General features: G+C 42.2%; 1 protein-coding gene and 2 pseudogenes across 3 annotated transcripts in view; 2 read left to right on the forward strand and 1 right to left on the reverse strand.

Annotated features, from left to right (window-relative positions):
• The window catches only part of LOC101143714 (schlafen family member 13), a 98,945-nt gene that overhangs the window by 18,485 nt on the left and 57,565 nt on the right, over nt 1-22,895 (forward strand). The window lies entirely within an intron of this gene.
• On the forward strand, nt 3,927-5,524 carry LOC129533974 (mitochondrial import receptor subunit TOM20 homolog; annotated as a pseudogene).
• LOC101144447 (TAF5-like RNA polymerase II p300/CBP-associated factor-associated factor 65 kDa subunit 5L) lies at nt 20,059-21,136 on the reverse strand (annotated as a pseudogene).

The raw sequence follows: 22,895 nt of genomic DNA on the forward strand, positions 1-22,895 counted from the left end.
TTACATAGGTATACATGTGCCATGGTGGTTTGCTGCACCAATCAACCTGTCATCTAGATTTTAAGCCGTGCATGCATTAAGTATTTGTCCTAATGCTCTCCCTCTCCTTGCCCCCCTACCCTCTGACAGGCCCCAGTGTGTGATGTTCCCCGTTGTGTGTCCGTGTGTTCTTATTGTTCAACTCCCACTCATGAGTGAGAACATGTGGTGTTTGGTTTTCTGTTTCTGTGTTAGTTTGCTGAGAATCATGGCTTCCAGCTTCGTCCACGTCTTTGCAAAGGACATGAACTCATTCTTTTTTATGGCTGCATAGTGTGTACGTGCCACATTTTCTTTATCCAGTCTATCATTGATGGGCATTTGGGTTGGTTCCAAGTATTTGCTATTGTAAATAGTGCTGCAGTAAACATATGTGTGCATGTGTCTTTATAGTAGAATGATTTATAGTCCTTTGGGTATATACCCAGTAATGGGATTGGTTGGTTAAATGGTATTTCTGGTGTTAGATCCTTGAGGAATTGCCACACTGTCTTCCACAATGGTTGAATTAATTTACACTCCCACCAACAATGTAAAAGTGTTCCTATTTCTCCACATCCTCTCCAGCATCTGTTGTTTTCTGACTTTTTAATAATCGTCATTCTAACTGGTGTGAGATGCTATCTCATTGTGGTTTTGATTTGCTTTTCTCTAATGACCTGTGATGGTAAGCTTTTTTTCATGTTTGTTCGGTGCATAAATGTCTTTTTTTTTTTTTTTTAAATACAGTCTCACTCTGTCTCCCAGGCTGGAGTTCAGTGGCAAGATCTCGGCTTACTGCAACCTCTGCCTCCTGGCTTCAAGCAATTCTCCTCCCTCAGCTTCCCGAGTAGCTGGGATTATAGGCACCTGCCACGATGCCCAGCTACTTTTTGTATTTTTGTAGAGATGGGGTTTCACCGTGTTGGCCAGGGTGGTCTCAAACTCCTGACCTCAAGTGATCCACCCGCCTCGGCATCCCAAAGTGCTGGGATTACAGGCGTGGGCCACCGCACCTGGTCATAGATGTCTTCTTTTGAGAAGTGTCTGTTCATATCCTTTGCCCACTTTTTGATAGGGTTGTTTGTTTTTCTCTTGTGAATTTGTTTAAGTTCCTTGTAGATCCTAGATATTAGACCTTTGTCAGATGGGTGGATTGCAAAAATTTTCTCCCATTCTGTAGGTTGCCTGTTCACCCTGATGATAGTTTATTTTGCTGTGCAGAAGCTCTTTAGTTTGATTAGATCCCATTTGTCAATTTTAGCTTTTGTTGCAATTGCTTTTGTTTTAGTCATGAAGTCTTTGCCCATGCCTATGTCCTGAATGGTATTGCCTAGGTTTTCTTTTAGCATTTTTATGGTTTTGAGTTTTACATTTAAGTCTTTAATCCATCTTGAGTTAATTTTTGTATAGGTGTAAGGAAGGAGTACAGTTTCTGTTTTCTGCATATGGCTAGCCAGTTTTCCCAGCACGACTTATTAAACAGGGAATCCTTTCCCCATTGTTTGTTTTGTCAGTTTTGTCGAAGATCTGATGGTTGTAGATGTGTGGTGTTATTTCTTAGGTCTCTGTTCTGTTTCATTGGTTGATGTATCTGTTTTGGGACCAGTGCTATGCTGTTTTGGTTACTGTATGCTTGTAGCATAGTTTGAAGTTAGGTAGTGTGATGCCTCCAGCTTTGTTCTTTTTGCTTAGGATTGTCTTGGCTATATGGGCTCTTTTTTGGTTCCATATGAAATTTACAGTAGTTTTTTCTAATTCTGCAAAGAGAGTCACTGGTAGCTTGATGGGAATAGCATTGAATCTATAAATTACTTTGGGCAGTATGGCCATTTTCACAATATTGATTCTTCCTATCCATGAGCTTGGAATGTTTTTCCATTTATTTGTGTCCTCTCTTATTTCCTTGAGCAGCGGTTTGTAGTTCTTGAAGAGGTCCTTCACGTCCCTCGTAAGTTGTGTTCCTAGGTATTTTATTCTCTTTGTAGCAATTGTGAATGGGAGTTCACTCATGATTTGGCTCTGTGCTTGTCTGTTGTTGGTGTATAGGAATGCTTGTGATTTTTTTTCTCTGCCCCAGCCCTAAAATCAGCCATTTCTCCAAGAAGCTCTGGTTCCTTTTACTGAAGAATGGCAAAAACCAAGATCTGTGCCCTCACTGCTATTTGTTTGTTTTCTTAATTTGTTTATGTTGACTATTCTGGCTTTTGCGAGACGTCACTGTATATGACTGCAGTGCCCATGGCACACATTAGCCATGTGTAGAAAATTAGTGCTTGCTATGTGGCTGGTCCAAATTGAGATGACAAGTAAGTGTAAAATAGACACTGGGATTCAAAAACTTAGTATGACAAAGAATGAAAAATTACATGAATCATTTTTAAATGGATTACGTATCAAAATGATAATATTTTGGAAATATTTAGTTGAATAAAATATTTTATTAAAAGTAAAGCTGCTTATTTATTTTTACCTTTTAAAAATGTGCTTACTATATTAAAATCACATTTATGTATTGCATTATATTTCTGTTGGATGGCACTGGTATATGGATCATTAAAATAGGTCTGCTCATTGTTAAAATTAATCTGCTCATCATTAGACTAGACCAGTGGCTCTCAATAGAGTGGAGGGGGTGGTGGATTTTGCCCTCCAAGGGACATAATATCTGGAGATATTTCCGGTTGTCACCCCTTGAGGGGAGTGTGTTAATGGTACCTGGTGGATAGAGGCCAGGGATACTGCTGAACATCCTAGAAGGTACAGGATAGCCCCCCACAACAAACAATTTTCCAGCCCCAAATCTCAATAGCGTCAAGGCTGACAAATCCTGTGCTACAAAAAGAAGGAGTATAGTTCTATCCTTCTTAAACACATATTCCAGAATGGAAGGGCAGAACTGGTTAGAGTTTTAATCTGATCAAAGTGATGGAATGTTTTGCTTTAGGACAATTAATGCCTGGTGCACTGAGGTTCCTATATGCTGGGGAGCTGGAAAATGGAATGAAGAATCTTAGAGGATTCCATGCCCCTAGTAGGGACCCCAACCTTTTTGATGCTGAAGTAATAGAGTTGCAAAAACTGTTTGTTCTTGTGAAGTGGTAGTGATATGTGAAGGACAACTAAGGGAAATAGTTTCCTCAGAAAGATAAACTATCTTCAGTGGATATTAGAAAATAAGGATATTAATGTCTCTCAAATTCTATGGTCCTATATTGACCAGTTTGAAGATGTTACTAAGTGTTTATATAAATCTAGTAGAGGGGGTCTCTAAGAATCCCAGGGAAAAAATAAGAAATTAAGCCCAAAACATCCAATTCTTTAACTATGCTAACTCTTTAAGAAACACTGGCGGGGTGCGGTGGCTCACGCCTGTAATCTCAGCACTTTGGGAGGCAAAGGCGGGTAGATCACGAGGTCAGGAGTTCGAGACCAGCCTGGCCAACATAGTGAAACCCCGTCTCTTCTAAAAATACAAAAATTAGCCAGTTGTGGTGGTGGGCTCCTGTAATCCCAGTTACTCATGCGGCTGGGTCAGGAGAATCGCTTGAACCTGGGAGATGGAGGTTGCAGTGAGCCAAGATCGTGCCACTGCACTCCAGCCTGGGCAACAAAGAGTAAAACTCCGTCTCAAAAAAAAAAAAAAAAAAAAAAAATTGCCGGGCGTGGTGGCCGCGCCTGCAATCCCAGCTACGCAGAAGGCTGAGGCGAAAGGATCGCTTGAGTCTGGGAGGCGCAGGTGGCAGTGAGTTGAGATCACGCCACTGCACTCCAACCTGGGGTGACAGAACGAGAATAGGTCTCAAAAACAAACAAGCAAAAAATCAAAACAAACAAATAAACTAAAACAAAAGAAACACTCTCCAGGCATGGAGAAAATAATATAAACTCAGTGGTAATCCTATACACATGACTCTCTCTCAAACTTGCACAAATATAGTAAATGCATTAACGATTTTAATCTTCAGAACCCTGGATCTTGCTTTCCAAGTGCCTGTCCCGCCGGCGTCGGGTCTGAGCGACTCCCTGTGCTCGGATGGTTCGTGGGCAACCGCTCCTTTCCCCCACCGCCGCAGTCCACACTCGGCGTTCTGGGGAAGAGGCTGGTTCGGAACGGAGCCATCGCCGCTGGGGTATTCGGGGCCCTTTTCATCGGGTACTGCATCTACTTCGACCGCAAAAGACTGAAGTGACCCCAACTTAAAGAACAGGCTTCCAGAATAAAGAAAGAAACAGAAGCTGGCCGAGGAGTGAGTTGAGCTTTCCAAGTTAGCTAACCTTAAAGATGCTGAAGCTGTCCAGAAATTCTTCTGGAAGAGACATAGCTTTGGTGAAGAGATCCTAGCTAAAGGTGTAGACCACCTGACAAATCCAAGTGCTGTGTGTGGACAGCCACAGTGGTTACTGCAGGTGTTACAACAAACTCTTCCACTACCAGTGATCCAGATGCTTCTGACAAAGCCCCTACCAGTTAATCAGAGACTTGTAAGTGCTGGCCCTTGGCCGAAGACGATGTGGAATGAGAAACAAATGTCAACATAATAAAATCTCAGTTAAAATACTTTAAAAATTCTTAACTTGGTAGTTGAGCATAAGGGCAAATATGCTTGTTATGAACTATTCTACATTGAAATCTACCAAAGTTAATGTTTACTTTGTGTAAATCCATTTGGTTCATTTATTTTTCCCAGTGAAAACACATTTTGATAGAGATCTTTTCATTTTTTAAGTACACTATGAGTTACTGAAATATCACAGATTTTGTTCATTTCTAAAACATGCGATTAAAATGTGCATATGGCCTTGCTTATGTTAAAAACACCCAGGGCTCAGTGTTGAAAGATAGGCAAAAAAGTGTAGGAGAAACTGAAGAATGCACATTTTTATGGCTAGTGCATTATGCTATAAATCAGAAAATTTGATAGAGACTTGATTGTGTTTGTGAAAACTGAGGATTAAAATTTTGAGGTGATGATTCCATTTAATCTCTTAGACATAAATCTGCGAGGTGTGCTGTTGTGCTGTGCTAACATTACCACCTTCCAGTGTGTCAGTCTTGAAATGTTTTGTTTAAATCAGTGAGCTTAATGTGTTCTAAGCAATTATCTCCTTGCATTTAAAATATAAGTAGTTGCAAACAGCACCAGGAATTAGATTTATGTATACCCCTATTCAAGCTTTGTGAGCTCACTTTCCTCAATGTATTGAACGAGGGAGTCCATTTGCTGATCTGCGAACTGTCCCTTTCAGCTTCTCGTTCATTTGGTTCTGTTTAGCATCTTCATATCCACCTTCACCTGAGGAACGTATGTTGGCAAGCAGGCCTTGCCTTTTTTGATATTCTGAATTTCGCGTGCTTGCCTGACTTAGTATTTCCAAATTTATCTTTTTTCAATGATACAACTATTTTGTTGATTTTCACTGAAATTGTATGATTCTGTCACTACTCTGTAAATTAATCTGAAACTTAACTTTTAAGGTAACCGCGATGGTCTACTTGTAAAAATGTTTGTTGCCTTTTGCTTTTATCTTCAATGTACCTCCTAAGTCCTACTTCAACCTGATTAATTTATCCTGTTAAACAATGAAAGTAAGGTGTGACCTTGTGACTGAAGACCTGAAAAGAATGGAGAGGGTGGGACCTCTTATTCTCAAATAGTGACATATTATCTGCAGTCACAGACTCAGTTTCAGAACGACAGTAAGGATACTTGGTGGCATCTGTTGGTACTTGATGGCATCTGTTGAACTGAGCGGCATTTCTCATTGTACAGATAGCTTTCATTCTGCCTAAAAATCTGTGGGGAGATCCCAAAGACTTTTCCTATGTACTAGGCATTTCATTTTGGTTTACTTACAAACTCTTTTTAAGTGTCATTAACCTTGTTTTTTTTAATGGTATAGTGGAAAGAGAAATACAGTTCCAGTGTCTCCCTCTGGTCAGCTGCACAGCCTTGGGCAAGTCACAGTTCATCTCTGAACTTACCTCTAGTATATATAAGTGAACATTTGACTAGGTGACTCACACATTTGAGGATTTTCTCAGATACCTGGTGGGTTTGCCATCCTTATCCCTTAAACAGTACTTTTGATGATGAGGCACAATATCATTTTCAGGGGAGATGACCAGCACAAACATACCAGATAGTCAGTTTTACTAATAGGATCCCAAATCCACCCCAGTGCAGTGGTGACTGGTCAGTGACTGACCAGGCAGTGAAGAAACCTTTTGCACTAGCCCAGATATAGATAGAGGGACAGTCAAAGGGCAAATAGAGGAGGGAAAGGGAGCAAGAGGCAAATAGCTCAGCTGGGAAAGAACGGGCCCAGAGAAAGGGGGGTTGGCTGGAGGAGTGAGGGGGCAACTTAGGTTCAGAGAGGGTAGAAACACTATGTCCTTGAAAACTGTAGTACAATATAAACTGGGTATCACTTGGCTCAAAATAATTGGCTTTTGTCTAATGCTTGAAAAGGCAGTGATAATCGTCTTCATTTCACAGTTGATTAAGCCAAGTACATTTTCTTATTTAAATGACAACTTCAGTGCTTTAAAATTAGATACTACCTTTTAAAGCTAGCAGTGTTAAGTTAAAGAAAAAAGGCTGGGCGCAGTGGCTCACGCCTGTAATCCTGGCACTTTGGGAGGCCGAGGCAGGCGGATCACAAGGTCAGGAGATCCTGGCCATCCTGGCTAACACAGTGAAACCCCGTCTGTATTAAAAATACAAAAAAATTAGCCGGACGTGGTGGGGGGCGCCTGTGGTCACAGCTACTCAGGAGGCTGAGGTAGGAAAATGGTGTGAACCCGGGAGGTGGAGCTTACAGTGAGCTGAGACCACGCCACTGCACTCCAGCCTGGGCGACAGAGCGAGACTCTGTCTCAAAAAAAAAAAAAAAAAAAAAAAAAAATCAGCTCTTTTTAAAATTCTCTCCCAGAAACATAATTGCCACTTTCTGTTCCCATCTTAAGTTTACCAGGTGATAGAACCAAGTCCCTGTGGTGATGCTGGCCAAATGCTGCTCAGCAGGTGAGAACAGAAAAACAAAACAAAACATAACAAAACCCAGATTTCAGTGGAAGGATAAACAGCTTGAATGTTTCCATGCGCTAACGTTGTACACTTACAAAAAAAAAACTTTGGAAGTGGAAAATATGTATTAGTGCCATGTTGACAATGTATCTTTAGGCAAGGATACATTGTTTGTTTCCACAATTTGTACTTAAGGTGAAAGCACATGTAAAACATAGACTTAGCTGGCCCTGGAATTGCTGTTATGTTTTTTATTTATTTTATTTTATTTCATTTTATTTAGAGATGAAGTCTTGCTTTGTTGCCCAGGCTGGAGTGCAGTGGCACAATCATAGCTCACTGCCACGTCAAATACTTGGGCTCAAGGGATCCTTTCACCTCAGCCTCCTGCTCCTGAGTAGCCAGTACTATAGGGGCTGTGTGTGTGTGTGTGTGTGTGTGTGTGTGTGTATGTGTGTGTGTGTAGAGACAAGGTCTCACCATCTTGCCCAGGCTGGTCTCTAACTCCTGGGCTTAAGGGATCCTCCTGCTTCAGCCTCCCAAAGCGATGCTTTTCTATTAACAGACAACTAGAACTTATGTCACACTTAATTTATGTAAAGTGTGTAAAACCTAGAATAGTGTACATAGTAAATATTTGATTCCTTTTACCCATGAGTAAGTTTATTTTACCATCTTCTTGCCTATCTTTCTGACCTTGTTGAAACAACCTGAGGACCAGAGTATCAATGAAATGTTATTGCAGAAGAGATTATGAGAAAATTGGTATATACTACAAATATCATACAAAATCTTGTAATATAAGAAATGCAGTTTTATTATTGCTTCAATCTTAATTGTTTAAGTGAATATTAAAGGGATTGGAGAAAAAGAAAAGAACTCTGCATCTTAAAATGTTTTCTACTAGAAAAAAATAATTGAGAAGTACAATCTTTAGTTAAATGTATACATTACAGTCAAAATAGAATAAGATAAACATGAAAATCAATGTAAAAACAAAAGAGTAGTAAAGTTTAAACAATATTGCATCTTTCTAATATATGCCATTTCTCTCTCTCAACAGTTTGAGTTAAAAAAAAATAGGATAATCTGACTAGAACTATGGTCAGTGCTGATAAAGAAGCAACACATTCAAAGTAACTTCAGGTCAGATATTAGTAGTAATTAAAGAATTTAGGAATCCTTTCTCTTCTTTTTTTTTTTTTTTTTTTTGCTGTGAATTCAGTTTTATTTGGCATAATTAACAGAGAAAATTTTATGCTTCCATAGGAGATTTTGGTTACTGTTTTCCTTTTTTTTTAAACTGAGATATAATTGCATACTATATAATTAATTCTTTCAAAGTGTACAATTCAATAATTTTTAGTACATTCACAGAGTTGTGCAATGATCACCACTATCCACCTCACAAAGAAATGCAACATCCATTAGCGCTCACTCTCATTCTCCTTGTCCAGCCCCTGGCAACGACTCCTCTCCTCTCTGTCTCTATGGACGTGCCTATCTGGATATTTCCTATAATAGGAATAACAGTGTGTGACCTTTTATGACTGGCTTCTTTCACGTAACATAAAGTTTTCAAGTTCATCCGTGTTGCAGCCTGCATCAGTGCTTCATTTCTTTTTATGGCCAAATAATATTTCACTGCATGCATACACTACATTTTATTTATTCATTCATCTTGATAGACATTTGGACTGTTTCCACTTTTTGGCTGTTGTGGATAATGCTTCCATGAATATTCATGTACAAGTGCCTGTGTGCACATATGTTTTCAGTTCTCTTGGATTTATGTCTAGAAGCGGAATTGCTGGGTATGAACACCATTTCAAATACTGCTGAAATATTGTATTCACTGATTTATGTAATAGTTATTGCTTTGAAAAGATTAAAGCAGAAAGTGGAAGCTGGCTTTTTAATTTGACTCACATGGCTGTTTTGTACTTCCTATCATCTCATTAATCCATGTGGTTCCACTACTTGCTTTTATCTGTTTGGCTTCTATAGGTATGTGAGTTTATGGCTCCTCCATTAAGAGTCTCTATTTTTTGGCTGGGCGCGGTAACTCACGCCTATAATCCCAGCACTTTGGGAGGCCGAGACCGGAGGATCATGAGGTCAGGAGATCGAGAGTATCTTGGCTAACACGGTGAAACCCCGTTTCTACTAAAAATACAAAAAATTAGCTGGGCGTGTTGGCGGGCACCTGTAGTCCCAGCTACTCGGGAGGCTGAGGCACGAGAATGGCGTGAACCCAGGAGGCGGAGCTTGCAGTGAGCTGAGATCGCGCCACTGCACTCCAACCTGGGGGACACAGCGAGACTCTGTCCAAAAAAAAAAAATCTCTTTTTTTTTAATATTCAATATTTCATTTCAAAATAATAGTATGAGTTTTAATTATGCATTCTACAAGGAAAAAATGAAAGTCCAAATTTTCACTGGAGAAACATTAAACACCAACTACTGTAACTAATTTATGCCTGGCTTTCCCCCCAAATGCTCATTGTCAGAAACCAAAGAGAAAACTTCCCAAATTGCTGTGACTAAATGGGTGGGCATGCAGAAATCCCACACAGGAAGCCCCTCAACAACAGAACAGAAGAATTTCAGCTTTAGTTCTTTAGTTTTAAAAAAGTTTATTTTTAAAAAAGGCAGAGGCTGGCGAGCATCTGCAGTACTTTCAATATGAACAATGATGGAAAGCCAGAAGTACTTAAACAAAACCACCATTCCGATGACATCTTTTGCTCTTTTCTTGATGGATATCCAACTGTTTAAGCCTGAGACACAAACGTCACCCTTGGTGCTTCCTCTCCCTCATCCCCTACAGTAATCTAATAACTGAGCTCTTCTCTAGTCCATCCATGCCTCCTTTTCCACTGTCACTACCTTAGTTTGGCCGTCATAATTGCTCATATAAGACACTGTCATCACATCACTTCCTGTCTTAGCCCCTCTCCTAACTCCACCCATACTTAATTTCTTTCAGTTCCTGGGATTCCTCACACTGCTCCTCACTTCTGAGTCTTCAGATAATACCCAGAAATATATATAGGACAAGTCACAGAGCTAGTTTTCAGTAGTGGCCAGAGTCTTAAAATGTTTTATTTTGGTCTACTGTTACAAGATGTCATAATGCTATCTTCCTTAATATTAATTTTTAATGCCCAGAATAATCCTAAACTCTGTATCATCAAAGCTAATAAGGTCAGTATAAATATTATTTTTTGTATTTACAGAAAATTGAAAGCAAATGCAGGCAATATTCCTCAGTTTTATCAGAAGGACTGTCTCCAAGGAAAAGAGAAGTTTGAAAATTCAAATACAAATGTAATAAAAATATTTTGGAGAGTACTATAAAATTCTAGAAATTAGGCTGGGTACAGTGGCTCATGCCTGTAATCCCAGCACTTTGGGAGGCCAAGGTGGGCAGATCACGAGGTCAGGAGATTGAGACCATCCTGGCTAACACGGTGAAACCCTGTCTCTATTAAAAATACAAAAAAAATTGGCTCAGCATGGTGGTGGGTATCTGTAGTCCCAGCTACTCAGGAGGCTGAGGCAGGAGAATGGCATGAACCTGGGAGGCGGACATTGCAGTGAGCTGAGATTGTGCCACTGCACTCCAGCCTGGGCGACAGAGTGAGACACCGTCTTGTAGCAGGATGAGCTGCAGACAAAACCACTCAGACACCGAGTTGTAGAAGGAAGAGCTTTACTCCGCTAGGAGCATCAGCAGACTCACGTCTCCAAAAACCGAGCTCCCCAAGTGAGCAATTCCTGTCCCTTTTAAGGGCTTACAGCTCTAAGGGGGTCCACATGAAAGGGTCGTGATTGATTGAGCAAGCAGGCAGTACATGACTGGGGGCTGCATGCACCAGTAATCAGAACGGAACACAGGACAGGGATTTTCACAGTGCTTTTCCATACAATGTCTGGAATCTATAGATAACGTAACTGATTAGGTCAGGGGTCGATCTTTAACCAGGCCCAGGGCACAGCACCAGGTTATCTGCCTGTGGATTTCATTTCTGCCTTTTAGTTTTTACTTCTTCTTTGGAGGCAGAAATTGGGCATAAGACAATATGAGGGGTGGTTTCCTCCCTTATTCCCCCTCTTTGAGAATCTCACTCATTAGTGGGAGTTCTCACTTTCATTCTCACTACCCACGTCTTCTTGCAAGACAGATCGATAGTGATTCATATAGTACACTTGTGCTGAAGCATTTTGGTAAACTAAGGTAGTGATGAAGCTTTTTATCATTTGAAGAAGTACGGATAGCAAACAAGGGAGCAGTAAGCAGGTTTCTATTACTATTATAACTCCTATTATAAGAGTTTTAAATCTTCTTAGCACTGGGAACCATTTTTCAGACATGGCCCCAGGATCAAATCCATGCCACATTGCATGGGCACATGTGCCAATTTTTTTATATTTCTAACTATGTCTTCAACTACTTGCCCTGATCATCTATGTGTAGACAGCAATTAGTAAGGTTAAATTTCCTACAGACCCCTCCTTCAGCTGCTAGCAAGTTGTCAAGAGCCAATCTATTTTGATAGATAGCATTTCTCATCTGAGTTTCTTGCTGGGCCAGAATAGTCAAGGCTCTGCCAGTCTTTTTTTTTTTTTTTTTTTTTGAGACGGAGTCTCGCTGTGTCGCCCAGGCTGGAGTGCAGTGGCGCGATCTCGGCTCACTGCAAGCTCCGCCTCCCGGGTTCACGCCATTCTCCTGCCTCAGCCTCCTGAGTAGCTGGGACTACAGGCGCCCGCCACCACGCCCGGCTAATTTTTAGTATTTTTTAGTAGAGACGGGGTTTCACCGTGTTAGCCAGGATGGTCTCGATCTCCTGACCTCGTGATCCACCCGCCTCGGCCTCCCAAAGTGCTGGGATCACAGGCGTGAGCCACCGCGCCCGGCCGGCTCTGCCAGTCTTATTAGTGATTATTTCTAAAAGATAGCTTGTAACCATATGATTCTGTTGAGTATGTAAATGGGGGTCTGGAATCTCTATGATCCATCTTGTGCCCAAGTAGCAGGCCCATAATATTATATGATTCTTTCAGGGGGCCGTTCATCATCTTTCCAATTTCCTGTAGCTATGCTTCTCTTTTTGCAGGAAGCATAGACAGGGAAGCCCAGGAGTTCGCCTGTCTTTATGGGCAGTAGGAAGAAAGATGGTTTAATAGTGCCAATAACACAACTACCTGCCCACTGGTCGGGTAATTTGGTGTAAGCTCTATGCACACATATCCAGTATAATCCAGTGGGGGCTGTCCAGTCCTGGTGGGACTCTGGGTGGGTCCACACAGTTTGCAACTTTGGGAATTAACTAAATGGATTTTTCTTAGTGTGGTTTGAACTCCATTAGGTAGCTGTTTTTATAGTACTATTATACAGTTTTTGCCCAAGGCAGCTGAGTCTTCCCCCAGGAAGGGTGAAGTCCTTCCCCACTCTTGCTATACAGTATTGTCTAATGATTGAGGCTTTTAGGACCTAGAAGTTATCAGGGTGACTCTTTTGAGCTGGGAATTTATCAGGAACTGGGTCTGTAGGTACTAATTCTCGAGCTTCCCATGGCCATTGATCTCCCATTACAGTTCCTCCACATACATAACATGAAGTGACATTGAGAGACTGGGCTACATGCTCGGCTTACTGCAAAAACAAATTTCTTGTTTTTCCTGGAATTTCTGGTACTGGCACATTCAGTTCATCATAGAAGATTTGAAATACTGGCTCAGGAGAGCATTTATAAACTTCTCCTCAAACCACGATATTTACTCGAGGATCCAGTCCAGCCCCATCAATTTCTAGGGTTACACACTCCCCATTTTTTCAGCGACGATCAAGGGGATTGGTTATTACTAGTTCTAAGGGGTTACACTGACCACTGGTATAGGAAGGGCCACTTTCCCTTTCTGAAGGTGGACAGGATTCTTTTTATTTTTTATCCACATAGCCTAAATGACACAAGACCAGTATCTACATTTATTTCCACACAGTCCTAATTCATGACAAATGTACTTATTTTCTGCCATACAGCCTCTTTCCTAATTAAGAGAACCACATCATATTTCTAACTTATTACTATTAATGACAGCACAGGCATCAAATTTCAAGGTGACTTGTTTGGGTATCCCTTTTTTTCCCTTCTGTTTTGGCTAACGCTTTACTCATATCATTTATGAGCCCCCACCAGTCCTCAGTACTTAATCTTATTTTTAAAACTGTGGTCATGGGAGGCTCAGATGGGTCATAACACACATCAGGTTGGTCATTTCCTGGGCTACATACCTTGTATAGAATAGCATTATACAAACAAGTTCTTTTTACAGTCCCAGTACACTTACAATAAGCATAAAATAAGACTGTAGCAACTTTTTGTCCTACCTCAGTGACTTGATATATACACTGGGAACAGTCCTCAGTCTGAGGAAGGTCTGTTGAAGTACTTACTATACAAGTCCAAATTTTAAGGAAAATGAGTCCCATGAAGAGTTTTCTCATGCCTCAGCCATGCGTGGACCAGTTAGCTTCCGGGTGTGACTGGAGCAGGGCTTGTCGTCTTCTTCAGAGTCACTTTGCAGGGGTTGGCGAAGCTGCTCCCATTCATGTACCGCTCACAGTCTACTGTTCAAGCGTGGTCTCAGAGGTTGGTCCCACTAGAATAAACGGAGTCCAATACCTCTACACAGTTATGTTCAGCTGGGCTTTCTGATACTGGGAGCAAGGTGGCAGGGTTTAGGGTGTTGCAAACCTCAATGGTTATGCGGGGATTTTCACATAGCAAGCTTTGGTACTTGGTTAATCTAGCATTTGTTAGCCAATGATGTATTCATGAAAGTCACCATAGCGTGGGGGGCCTTTAAGTTTAGGTTTTGCCCAAGAGTTAGCTTATCCACCTCTTGTGCTAGCAGAGCTGTTGCTGCCAAGGCTCTTAAGCACAGGGGCCAACTCTTAGAAACTCCATCTAGATGTTTGACGAGGTAGGCAGGCCTCAGCCAGGGCCCCACAGTCTGGGTCAAAACTCCATCTGCCATTTTTTTTTTCTCTCTGACACATATAGTGTTAAAGATTTTGTCAGGTCATGTAGCCCCAGGGCTGGGGCCAACATGAGTTTTTCTTTTAACTCATGAAAAGCTTGTTGCTGTTGGTTGTAACAGATGTAGTTTATCCAATCTACATTTTTATTAACTGTCACCCACCAAAATATTGACTCAAATCCTGCAGCTATTTGATTTTGGGCTTTAAACTGATCTGGTATTTTTCTCATGGGACTTCAATTGCATCTAAATAGACGTGAGAGTTGACGTGAGAGTTGAAAGGGGCTTCTCTTGCTTTATGATATTTTATTTTTCCCCCCTCTGGTTGATGAACTGCCAGGGTGAAAGGGATAGCCAACTGGACTAAAGTACAAGTACCACTCCAGTTATTGGGCACAGTGCCTAGTAAAGGTCCACCACAATACCACCACACATCTGCTCAGGGATGAACAAGGGCTGACTGATTGATAAGCTCTTGACAATTCTTAAGCTCATTGCATCCCTTCAGGTCTCCAAAGAAGGCTGTTTCCTCCCTGTCGTGAGAGACAAGAAGTGAACTTAGTGTTGGGAGATGGAAGCTGGATGTCCCCTGGGGACTAACCCACAGGGTGCTGGACTTTGGGATATAGCAGAGGGAGCTTGGCACGACTGATTACTCTAGGCTGTAGAATCCTGGAAAAGAGTTACCATGTAGCCCATGCCTGGTCGACTGGAGGAACACCCCAGTGGAAAGGGGACAATCTGGGCCTCTGGACTTCCATGTGCACAAGCATAACGATTGCTTTTGTTTTATGTGTGGACAGAATATTTGATCCATTCCAACCAGGCATTTGCATCTTGGCATCCTGCTTAATTGCCAAAGTTTGTTTTAAGTCTTTAACGTCTATGATCCTCTAGTAAAATGAATGTATGATTTTAGGAAATTACAAAAACCGGTTGGGGCAGTCCATCCTTGCTCTTTAGTGGTCCACAGAACGTTGGACCAACTACAGCATAAAAGCTCTATATTGGGGGGCAAGACTTCTGGTTGACACTGGGGTTTTTATCAAAATCTCCCTGGATTAAAGGGTCCCAATTTATTAATGCCCAGTCTGAGGAGAGTCAGGAGGGACAGAGGTACTTTTCTGAAGTGGAGAGCTGTCTTTGACTTGGCAAGTCCCCACAGGGTATAACAAGGCAAGCATTAAATGCAATAGTTTGAGGCAAAATTGACTTGGTTATGTTAATAACTAGATGGTCAGAAATAGAGTGAAGAAAGAAGAAAGAGTAATAGAATAGAAGAAGGAGTTAAACTTTTCTTAGCTTTAGTTTGGTAGGGTTTTCTCCTGGGACTGTGGCCCACGACTCTGGAGGGGGTGGCACTTTCTTGACTCGGGTGTGATGAGTCCATTCCTTTTCTGCTGTACGAACAGCAGTCTCGGTGGGTAGCAGCACAAAGTAGGTCCTTCTCAGGCTGGCTAGAGTTCTTTTCTTTCCACCCTTTGATGAGAACATGATCTTCAGGCTGGTGCTGGTTTACCAGAAATTCTAGGGGTGGTACATGTGCTAAAAGACTTTTAGTTTTGAGGGGAAGGAAAGTGGAAGATAAACCAAGTATATAATTATTTTTTTAAAGAAATTGACCTTTTGTTTTAAATGTGGGGACATCGGCAGTGGACTTTGTAGTCCTTGGTGCCTTTCTACTAAGAAATTTTCTTTAGTACCTATTTTTTATTAGTTTTTAGACGAAAGAAGCCACACACTATTTTATACTTGACAATGCTTCCTGTATGATTTTTATACCAGATAAGCTAAATTTCACCTTTATATTAGTATGCTATTAATGTTAAAGTTAGTTTTAATAAAACTTTGTAGACATATTTATTCAATTTTTAATGTCGGACCATTAGGTAAGATTTTTATAGACTCTTTTTAACCTTTTATAATCTTTGTTAAAGAGCAGGTTAGTGCTTTAAGAGAAACCCGTTGTGTTTTTACTTTAATGTCCAGTTCACAGAAAAACTGGATGATATCCCTTTAACTTTAGCTAATATATTTACACACAGAATTTACACACAACTAACATTTTAAAACTTGCTTAAACCTTTAAAACTTTTTTTAACCCTTTAATGTAGGTAAAAAGCCCACATTCTTATGTCTCCTTATAATCCCTTTACCAAAGGTATACTTTACTTTCCTTATACACCTTGCACAAAACTGTCTCTTCAATAGTTTTACATTCAGGAGGCCTAATTACTTTTAAATTATACAACATTTCTTGCATAAATTCTTTTTCTAACACACTTTTTTAAATAACTTTTTTTCTCTTTCACGACTTTCACAGACAATTCTTCGACATGCCTCAGCTTTCTGACTTATTACAAACATTTCTTTCTTTAAACAATCGGTTAATTTATTTCAGGACAAGAATTTACCATATAACATTATTTTTACATAAATTCTGCCCTGCTTTTTTTCCTGAAGATAACCGTTCTTTTCCAAAGCAAACTTCCTTTATGTCTGTGGACTAGACTGTCTAAGGCCACAAGATTAGAGGTTACTAAAATACATGTTACACTGTTAACTTTTAGCAAACTTTACTTTTGTTGAAAACCTTGTAAGTTTGGGATTTCAATTATCCTTTGCTATTAATAAGACCTTGTTTAGTCCAAACTAACTTAGAATTGGTATGGATGGCTTTTTTTTCCTTCAATTTCCCGGGAAGAACCATCTATCCTGAAGGGATCCTGTCCTGAAGGGAGTTCCTCCTATGTCTGGTCGGACCTTTGTATGGTAATTAAGATTTAGATCCCCTGTTGGGAAACCTGCTGGGTTAAGGGAATTTTCAGTGGTTAATGTTAAATCATCTTTTTTTTTTTTTTTTTTCCTTAGGATACTTCTGAACTGGTGAGGTGTGCTCACAATGAGCTTTCCTCTAAAAGTTATTTTTTACTTTCTTCTGTTAGCAAAACAGTTGCCACTACAGATTGAATGCATTTGGGCCATCCATAGGATACAGGGCTAAGGATTTTTGATAGGAAGGCCTCAGTGCTTTTGGGATACCCCCTTGTTTACACTGACAACAAAGTGGTATTGGAGTGTTATAGGGTTATGGAGAATACCTTTAATTATCAATTATAGGTTTTTAAATTTACCTTGGCTTTTAAAGGAATAGTGTACACTTTTTTTTTCTTAACTGCTTGTATATTTCTCTCTCTCTCTCTTTGACTTTCCTTTCGCCTCTGTCTCTTCCTCTCTCTCTGCCTCTCTTTCTCTCTCTCTTCTTGACCCCCTCTCTGTCTCTCTGTCTCTTCCTCTGTCTCTCTCTGCTGGTCTTTCCTTGCCTCTGCCAGCTGCTTATGCTGCTGTTGTCTCAACCGCTGTGGGGGGCAGTCTAAAACCAGCTGTAACCAAGTGTCTATGTATGGGAACTGGTCTGGGTGCCCTGGCTTACAAGTTACCTTGTGCCATACCTTTGAAACAAGGGACCTGTCCAGACTTCCTTCTGATGGCCACCTCTGATGCTGGCCAGTCTACCTTACACAAAGTTTTAAGTTTTCCTGGTGTCGTAGTACTCCATAGTCTCCCTTAAATCTTTTCTTGAAATTTTTCCACATATTTCCTAGTGGGGTGGGCTTACTTTGTGCCTGACCCATGCTTCCTTGAGGCAAAACACCACACTCACACCTCATGCACACCACAAAACAAAGAACGGGTAAAAAGGGCACACACACACTTTTACAGTTTACACCAAACCAGAATCAAAACCAAAATCAGAGTATCGAGAAATTCAAGCCAGGTCAAAACCAAAACCAAAGTATCAAGCAATCCAAGTCAAGTCAAAAACAAAAACCAAAGTGCCGGTACAGGCACGCTGTGGGTGATCAGGCCATGCTTCCACTAAAATGGAGCGGGCAAGGTCTAAAGACCAGTCTTACCAAGTTTCAGATGTCCGGACTCCAAGTGCCAGTTCCTCCCCAGTGTTCAGCCACCGTATTGATCCTCCACGGGGGCCTGCCATGCTCTGCTCTAATGAGGCATTCCACCAGGGAAAATGCCTACCCAGGAGTGCTCTCAGGATCCACATTGCTCAAGCTGGCTGGAGTCCCCTGCAGGGATGCTCCACAGGGCAGGCCTAAGCTGCCTAAGGGGCTGCCTAGACCATGTGTCTGTTAATCACCTCGCTTCCTGGTCAGAATACCAAGAAATGTAGCAGGACAAGACGCAGACAAAACCCCTCAGACACTGAGTTGTAGAAGGAAGGGCTTTATTCAGCTGGGAGCATCAGCAGACTCACATCTCCAAAAACCAAGCTCCCCGAGTAAGCAATTCCTGTCCCTTTTAAGGGCTTACAGCTCCAAGGGAGTCTGCGTGAAAGGGTCGTGATTGATTGAGCAAGCAGTGGGGTATATGACTGGGAGCTGCATGCACCGGTAATCAGAATGGAGCACAACAGCACAGGGGATTTTCACAGTGCTTGTCTATACAATGTCTGGAATCTATAGATAAAATAACCAGTTAGGTCAGCGGTCGACCTTTTTTTTTTTTGAGAAGGAGACTCACTCTGTCACCCAGGCTGGAGTGCAGAGGCACAATCTCGGCTCACTGCAAGCTCTGCCTCCTGGGTTCATGCCATTCTCCTGCCTCAGCCTCCTGAGTATCTGAGACTACAGGTGCTTGCCACTATGCCCGGCTAATGTTTTGTGTTTTTAGTACAGACGGGGTTTCACCATGTTAACCAGGATGGTCTAGATCTCCTGACCTCAGGATCCACCCGCCTCGGCCTCCCAAAATGTTAGGATTACAGGCGTGAGCCACTGCGCCTGGCCAGGTCAGGGGTGGATCTTTAACCAGGCCTGAGGCATGGCGCCGGGCTATCTGCCTGTGGATTTCATTTCTGCCTTTTAGTTTTTACTTCCTCTTTCTTTAGAGGCAGAAATTGGCATAAGGCAATATGAGGGGTGGTCTCCTCCCTTAGTTTAAAAAAAATACTAGAAATTAAAGCTTCTACGTAGGAATTAGACTCTTTACTCATCATAAGGAAATCCTTGAATTATACTGTCTCGGTTGCAATAATAAAAAATTCAAAGGCCATACTAACTGGACGCAGACTCAGAAGACACAAACAGGAAAACAATGGCTTAATTTAGTACACCGAATATTCCTAATATCCTTATCATTAACTGTAATTTAGTTAGCGTGATATTTTTGATCCTTAATTTTTCAACATCGTATAAAGAATTTTCCATCCAAAGTAACATGAGGCAGAGCTACCTGAATTTCAGTGGTGATAAGACAAAAATATTTTGGCCCACAGCTTTTGCAGGAACACTCTGAAGGAAAGTTAACTCTGTGAAGTTTAATTTCTATCTTCCTTGGCCTACATTTTTTTCTAAGGTAGTGATTTTCAGTGACCTGAAACCCAAGCTGCACCTGCCCTTTTCAATGACTAAATGGTTACAAACCAAAAAAGATTGAACACTGACTGACAGGGGAGAGCTAGCAACTCTACTTCCTGTGTTACTTCTCAAAGTGGGGTCTGGGAACACCCTGGGGTACATGGATCCACAGGATACGGACTGGCCTCAGAAAGGCAAAACCATCCAGTGTGGTGAGGGTGCAGGGACAGCAGTGTTCTCACTACTGCTGCTGAGACTGTGAAATGGCACAACCTTCTGTGGGAAAAGCAATATTCATTACAGTTTACAATGCAGGCCCTTCGACTCAGTAAACTTACTTCTAATTATTTATACCTGAGCAAATGTATGCACACATAAGTGCATATTTACTGCAAATCTCAGCTAAAGTCATTATTAGCTAAAGGTCTTTAATTAGGCTTAGGGTTGTTATCCACATTTCAGATAGTATAAATACTACCATTCATTAATAATGTTAAGTTACGTTGCTAAAAATTGTTTTTACACCTTAGGTTAGGCATGTGCAGGAATTCAATGGCTGCAGGTTACATGGCATTAGTCTGGCTTTAGCTATATGATGAGGAAAATTAGGAAGCCCATTCTAAGATATGTCGTGTTTGGTAAGGACATTCTAAGCAAATTAGGAAGGCAGGTGCAGGGAAGAAAAAACGGTATTCACACATCCTCCTCCAGAATATCACAAGCCAAATGGATGCGGGACATGTCTACTTGACAGGACTCTGATTTTAACTTCTTGGATTGTAAGCTCCGGAGTTTTATACAGGAGTTGTCAAACCCAGCAGCAAGCAGCTTGCTATCAGGGGAGATTTCTGCAGTGTTCAACAGCTGCTAGGTGTTATAGAAGCAGATGGTAGTGAGGGAGGGAGACCCATCCTTGACTTGCTTAATGCTCTCCTGTAAGACCTCCAGGGCAGCATCGTTCTGCAGAATAGGGCTGGGCATATCAGGGGCCTCCAAGTCATTGTTCTCACTGCGGGAGGAGCTGCCACTTGCATACAGCTGTTAGTCTGTTGTCTTGGTAGGCTGCACATCAAGATGAATATGTAAGATGAGGATTTTGCACAGGGCAGTATAGCTGTCACTTTGGAGGTAGTGGATAAGGTAGTTGTAGCTGTCTTCTTGGAGATGGACCACGTAATTGTTATCTAGGAATGCTTGAAGCTTGAAGTTAGATAGGATGTCCTGGATGGTTTGAGTGGTCTGTAGCTGCTCAATGACGTCCTTCTGGCTAGAGTTCTGCAGAAACATTCCATGGAAGCGGCTGTAAAAACTTTCCACTGTACTTTTTGGACTGTTCTGGACCAGGCTGAGATGGAGGCAGACAAAGAGAGGATAAAGGAGAGGCATCACTTCGTGGCTATGCGGGGAATCAGAATCGATGAGAAAATTCCGCAGTCGTCCAAACTGTACTTCATATTGCTGGGGCTCTGCCTGGCAAGGGGCTGCAGACACTATGTCGGCACAATGAGATTCTCTGTGTACTGTGAGATTGGCCGCCAACTCTTCAGCAGTCTGTGGCAGCCGCAGTCCTTGCTTCAGGGGACCGTCTGAGTCCACGTACTGCCAGCGTTTGAGGTAGCAGGACACTGCCATCTGGATCTCCTCGGTAGGCACTCATTTCATGACTGAACATCCCAGGCGGCTCCGGCTCCCCACGCCGCCGCCTCCCGGATCGAGTTGCTTCCGCTTCCGTCTCTGCTGCAGGTCTCGCTGTGACCGCCGGCTCAGCTGTGTCCTGGAGCCCCGGGCCCCACCGCCCCCGCCGCCGCTCTGGGCGGCCGCTCCGTGACTCTTTATTTTAATTATTATTATTTTTTAGAGCCAGAGTCTCGCTATGTTGTACAGGCTGGTCTCAAACTCCTGGCTCAAGCGATCTTTCCACCTTGGCCTCCCAAAGTGCTGGGATTACAGGCATGAGCCACTTCGCCTGGCCCAAGAATCCTTTCCTTACTAAGACTTTTCACGAAGATTGAGAGGGTTTTAGTATTATTTAGTAACAAAAATACAAGCGAATCAAATTTAATGCTTCTGAAGTTATACCCTTTGTTAAAATTGTTTCATGAATTCAAGGTTTACACAATGCTTTTGAATCTTCTCCCTGATTCTCTCTGGTGTGAAATAAACATTTTCTTTGAAAATGCAAAGAAGGCATTTTCAAGACTGTCGGATTGCTTTGGAACTTCTAAAATAACTACACTTTATTACCAAGTCAGATGAGTGTATTCATTGCACTAAATAGAACAGTATGAGAATGTAAACTTGGCCTTCCACTAAATTGGGTTATAATGGAAATGAATATTAGCATGCAGTCTTCCCTGCCCAGCCTCCTGAGTAGCTAGGACTACAGACAGTGCTACTGAGCCTAGGTGGCTCGTTGTTTTGCTTTTTGCTTTTTTAAAAAATTATTTTTTATTTTTATATTTATTTCATTTATTATTTTTTATTTTAGGTGGAGTTTTGCTCTTGTCGCCCAGGCTGGAGTGCAGTGGTGCGATCTCGGCTCACTGCAACCACCGCCTTCCGGGTTCAAGCGATTCTTCTGCCTCAGCCTCCCCAGTAGCTGGGATTATAGGTGTGTGCCACCACGCCCAGCTAATGTTTGTATTTTTGGTACAGACTAGGTTTCGCTATGTTGGCCAGGCTGGTCTGGAACTCCTGACCTAAGGTGATCCGCCCGCCTCGGCCTCCCAAAGTGCTGAGATTACAGGCGTGAGCCACTGCACTCGGTCTAGTTTTGTTTTTTGTAGAGACAGGAGTCTAGCTTTGTTGCCCAGGCTGCCTAGGCTCAAGCAATCCTCCCACTTTGGCCTCCCAAATTGTTGGGATTACAGGCGTGAGCCACCGTGCCCAGCCTACAGTGGCTTTTGATACCCTGGGAAAACACAGGTAATTATGTGCGCCTACAGAGTTATTCCATTTGTACCATTAGGGTAACATTTTCAGCATCCTATTTCTCTGGCAAAACGTTTTGGGCCCTCGGTGACTTTTTGCTGAATGGGTGACCCGCTCCCTGCACAAAGCCATAAGAATCACTGGAGAGCTGAGGGTCTGGGGAGGCGCAAAGAGAAGGCTGAGAAGGCGATCTCGCTTTCATACACCTGCAAAGGGAAAGAGGAGCGCTGCACTCTCCCAGTCCTGGGGAGGACAGGAAAATGCTGCCACCGCGAAGACAGACGCCTACTGCATAGGCTTTAAATCCAGCCTGGTTGTGGGGCAGCGCTGGGGCTCGATCTTCCGCCCCGCTCCTTCCAGGGAGAAGGGAAAGGAGTCGAGGTCATGAGGGGAGGGGAGGGAAGGGAAAGGAGGGGCCAGAGGGAAGGTGGGGCGGGGGGAAGTCGGAAGAAGGAAGGGTAGGTAGGGAGGGAAACTTGTCCAGGAGGAA

Source organism: Gorilla gorilla, chromosome 4 (assembly GCF_029281585.2).
Source record: "Gorilla gorilla gorilla isolate KB3781 chromosome 4, NHGRI_mGorGor1-v2.1_pri, whole genome shotgun sequence".
NCBI lineage: Eukaryota > Metazoa > Chordata > Mammalia > Primates > Hominidae > Gorilla > Gorilla gorilla.